At 54.2% G+C, this 5,000-nt stretch overlaps 1 non-coding gene across 1 annotated transcript in view; it reads right to left on the bottom strand.

Annotated features, from left to right (window-relative positions):
* LOC126178786 (small subunit ribosomal RNA) overlaps nucleotides 1–1,036 on the bottom strand; it is a 1,909-nt gene extending 873 nt beyond the window's left edge. Inside the window, exon 1 of the ribosomal RNA XR_007536642.1 lies at nucleotides 1–1,036. This exon is cut by the window's left edge and continues 873 nt beyond it. This is a non-coding gene — a ribosomal RNA (small subunit ribosomal RNA).
* Nucleotides 1,037–5,000: the final 3,964 nt, after the last annotated feature.

Genomic DNA, 5,000 nt, shown 5'->3' with positions numbered 1-5,000 from the left:
CGCTTCTGTTCGTCTTGCGACGATCCAAGAATTTCACCTCTAACGTCGCAATACGAATGCCCCCGCCTGTCCCTATTAATCATTACCTCGGGTTCCGAAAACCAACAAAATAGAACCGAGGTCCTATTCCATTATTCCATGCACACAGTATTCAGGCGGGCTTGCCTGCTTTAAGCACTCTAATTTGTTCAAAGTAAACGTGCCGGCCCACCCAGACACTCAATAAAGAGCACCTTGGTAGGATTTCAACGGGGTCCGCCTCGGGACGCACGAACACGCACGAGGCGGTCGCACGCCTTCGGCTCGCCCCACCGGCAGGACGTCCCACGATACATGCCAGTTAAACACCGACGGGCGGTGAACCAACAGCGTGGGACACAAATCCAACTACGAGCTTTTTAACCGCAACAACTTTAATATACGCTATTGGAGCTGGAATTACCGCGGCTGCTGGCACCAGACTTGCCCTCCAATAGATACTCGTTAAAGGATTTAAAGTGTACTCATTCCGATTACGGGGCCTCGGATAAGTCCCGTATCGTTATTTTTCGTCACTACCTCCCCGTGCCGGGAGTGGGTAATTTGCGCGCCTGCTGCCTTCCTTGGATGTGGTAGCCGTTTCTCAGGCTCCCTCTCCGGAATCGAACCCTGATTCCCCGTTACCCGTTACAACCATGGTAGGCGCAGAACCTACCATCGACAGTTGATAAGGCAGACATTTGAAAGATGCGTCGCCGGTACGAGGACCGTGCGATCAGCCCAAAGTTATTCAGAGTCACCAAGGCAAACGGACCGGACGAGCCGACCGATTGGTTTTGATCTAATAAAAGCGTCCCTTCCATCTCTGGTCGGGACTCTGTTTGCATGTATTAGCTCTAGAATTACCACAGTTATCCAAGTAACGTGGGTACGATCTAAGGAACCATAACTGATTTAATGAGCCATTCGCGGTTTCACCTTAATGCGGCTTGTACTGAGACATGCATGGCTTAATCTTTGAGACAAGCATATGACTACTGGCAGGATCAACCAGGGAGCTGCGTCAACTAGAGCTGAGCAGCCGGCCGCCCGGGAGTGTGTCCCAGGGGCCCGCGCGAACACGCAAGCGTCCGCTCAATTATTCTGCAAACAGGAGGAGGCTGAGCTCCCCTGCACAATACACCTCGAAACCCTCTCAGGTCCCGGCGGCGCGCAGCGCCGTCCTAAGTACTTGGTCGGGTTCGAGAGAGGCGCAATCGCCCGGAGTTAGGCGAGTAGACGCTTTAGGTGCGACCACCCGTGCTCCCAACTGAGCTTGCCGCTGCCGACAGAGGCCCGGGAGCGTGCTGTCGTGGCATTGCCGGCGGGAGACAACACGCGCCACCTACGGTGACCGGCAGCTCCAACGCCAGCGCCACAGAAGGGCAAAGGCCCCACGTGGGTGCCGAAGCGAACTCTCCCAGCACAGCGCACGTGCCAACACGTCTGCACAACTGCGATACAAACCACCAGCGAGAACCGCTGGGGCGACCGAGCAGCAGACGGCGTCGCGGCGCCGAGTGCCGGGCGGCGGCGCATCCTCAACGCACACAGTCCTCAGTCGGACCAGCACACTGCAGATGTCCACCGCGCTTCGCACCGGGCCCGCGAGGACCCACTTTGGCCGCCCGGCGCCGCGCGCAGGGTGCCCCGGCGCGCAGCTGCGCCGCCTGCCGCGTCCGTCGGCCGGCGCGCCTGCCACTGGGCGCCCCCACCAGCCGGCTGTAGCGCGTGCGCCCACGCACCGCGCGGCCAGCACGCCGGGCGGCCCCCCCTCACCGGCCGGGGACGGTCCCACCCAGCCACCGCCGCGTATCGCTTCACACACAGATTTTGCCCTTACTGATTTACCTCCAGCAACAACAACCGCACCACAATGGGTTTACCAGTTGTTCATTTGCGTAACGTCACCAGCAAACGGAGACGTCCATCCCAGTTTGCAAATGCAACGATTATTGCATACCTGTCTGTTAGGTGTCACGACACACTACGTCTGCCCACATACACGCAACAAAATGTGCCCGACTAGAGAACGCGTGGGAGGTGGCCCCCTACGTATGCGATGTCCATTACGAGACCGACTGTCAACCAGCATCTGTACCATGTCGCAGATGTGGAACGCGGTGCACCATGCTATCACACTGTGTGAGAAGAGACGACTACGTTTGAATACACGCGCCACTACATCAACAGACGGCTCATGCTGATCGCCATCCAGGGCGTCCGTTACTCCCACACGTCTCTATGGCGTACCACACTGCAATGTAGCTGTTATGGGGAGACGGCACGTGGCTGAGTGCACAACATTTGGACCGTATGGTTCGCTGTTGTTGGGCGCAGTCGTTGTACGGTCACACATGTGCCACAGCGTATCATTCAGTACATACGGACCTATGTGCAGTACAATGTGAGGGTTAAGCTTACGACATCAGCGGACAGTGGACACAGGCCGTACCACGACGTAGACTGAGCGCTTCGACATGCGAATGCCAGTGAACAGCTGCGAAGGGCATTGAACACGCAAGCACCTGAACGACCAGCGTGCGAAGGCAGGGGGGAGGGGGGGGGGCGATGTACATCCTGCAGTCGTCCACATTACAGTGTACAGCGGGAGCATGTAAAAAGTAAGCAACACTTGCGAAGTGTTGAACATGAAACGATACACAAGAGGGTGGGCGGTGCGAGTAGCGAACTATATTCAGAGGGTTGTGGTTAGACAACACTGGATTAATGTAACGTGTCATATGCCAATTACAGAGCAGGTTAAGGCACAACGTGGGTTAGGTTAAGGCACAACGTGGGTTAGGTTAAGGCACAACTTGGGTTAGGTTAAGGCACAACGTGGGTTAGGTTAAGGCACAACGTGGGTTAGGTTAAGGCACAACGTGGGTTAGGTTAAGGCACAACGTGGGTTAGGTTAAGGCACAACGTGGGTTAGGTTAAGGCACAACGTGGGTTAGGTTAAGGCACAACGTGGGTTAGGTTAAGGCACAACGTGGGTTAGGTTAAGGCACAACGTGGGTTAGGTTAAGGCACAACGTGGGTTAGGTTAAGGCACAACGTGGGTTAGGTTAAGGCACAACGTGGGTTAGGTTAAGGCACAACGTGGGTTAGGTTAAGGCACAACGTGGGTTAGGTTAGGGCACAACGTGGGTTAGGTTAAGGCACAACGTGGGTTAGGTTAAGGCACAACGTGGGTTAGGTTAAGGCACAACGTGGGTTAGGTTAAGGCACAACGTGGGTTAGGTTAAGGCACAACGTGGGTTAGGTTAAGGCACAACGTGGGTTAGGTTAAGGCACAACGTGGGTTAGGTTAAGGCACAACTTGGGTTAGGTTAAGGCACAACTTGGGTTAGGTTAAGGCCCAACTTGGGTTAGGTTAAGGCCCAACTTGGGTTAGGTTAAGGCCCAACTTGGGTTAGGTTAAGGCCCAACTTGGGTTAGGTTAAGGCCCAACTTGGGTTAGGTTAAGGCCCAACTTGGGTTAGGTTAAGGCCCAACTTGGGTTAGGTTAAGGCACAAATTGCGTTACATTGCGGTACAAATTGAGTTACATTGCGGTACAAATTGAGTTACATTGCGGTACAAATTGAGTTACATTGCGGTACAAATTGAGTTACATTGCGGTACAAATTGCGTTACATTGCGGTACAAATTGCGTTACATTGCGGTACAAATTGCGTTACATTGCGGTACAAATTGCGTTACAAATTTGGTTAGGTTAAGGTGCAAAATGGGTTAGGTTAAGGTGCGAAATGGGTTGGATTACAGTACACAACGTGGTAAGAGATAGTGTGTTGGGGGGGGGGGGCCGAGGTTCGTTGGTAGTGATCATTGTAAGTGGATGTCTGAGGCAGCGTCAGTATGTGACAGCAGTTATGTCTCGTCAGGATGCGCTTTTCGCTCGTGACTGGAGGCGCGCCGCGTCTGTGGTTGCGGCAAGGGAGTGGCAGACCTGTGCGATTCATTCCTGCCATTGTTTCTGTGCTGTAACAGGAGGCAGTGTGGTGGTGTTGGGTGCACCCCTGTGTAGGACATGTGTGGGTGTTGGTGGCTTATCTGAGCAATTGTGGATGTCGGACGGGTGGGATATTCTATTTTATAATTGAACCCCCTGGTGTGGTTATCATAGTGTGGATGGTGTACTGTGGCGGAGAGGATGCACCGGACGTTGGTCCATGCTGGTGCTTACATATTGTATCTGTGTCTGTTACAGGCAGAGAGTAATGTGTGATAGAGTGTCTCGCTGAGGTGTGGTTCATATTGTGTGCACAGACTTACAGCATGTATAGGGACAGCGGGAATTTGGCATATTGGATATAACTCTTCATGAAACGCAAGATATAGGGGTGGATTGCAACGTACGAGTGCGGGAAGAGTCCGCCGTTCATCCGCTTGGGTTGCGATTTGGGCGGTTGGGGTGGGCCACGTGCGGGTGCGGGTGGAGTGATTGTCGGTTGACTACTTCGTGCGACGCAGGCACTGGCGTTGGGGCTCCTGTCGTGGACAGATGGTGCAGGCTTTGTGGGTGGCGTCGGAAAATGGGCACTGTGGGACCTAGCGATGTCGTAGTCGGCGTGGCGTCTCATAGATGGCGGTATCGTCGGTGCAGCAGGTCATGTTGCGGGAGACTTGCAGAGTGCGGTATTTTGTTTTTGTGGTGCGCGCGACATGGTGGACGTAGTGTCGTCCGATTCGCGTAGATGGGGCTATTGCATGTGGTTTCGTCACATTGTCATAGATGGCGATGCTGTGGTTTGGCAGTATGGTTGGTGTAGTTCCGTTGGATTCCTGTAGATGGAGGTGTCGTTTCTGGGCCAGACGGCAATGTAGTTTGGTCACATTCTCATAGATGGCTGTGTTGTGTCTGTGGGTGGCGGTGTCAGCGTCGTCCCATAGAGGGCGGTATGGTCTGTTTATTGTGGACGTTGATGTCAGGACCAGAGGGCGCGCGCGAACCGTTGCCCATAGTTTCCTACCCT

This window comes from Schistocerca cancellata, chromosome 3, assembly GCF_023864275.1.
Source record: "Schistocerca cancellata isolate TAMUIC-IGC-003103 chromosome 3, iqSchCanc2.1, whole genome shotgun sequence".
NCBI classification, from domain to species: Eukaryota; Metazoa; Arthropoda; class Insecta; order Orthoptera; family Acrididae; genus Schistocerca; species Schistocerca cancellata.
This window is presented reverse-complemented; position numbering and strand designations above follow the sequence as displayed.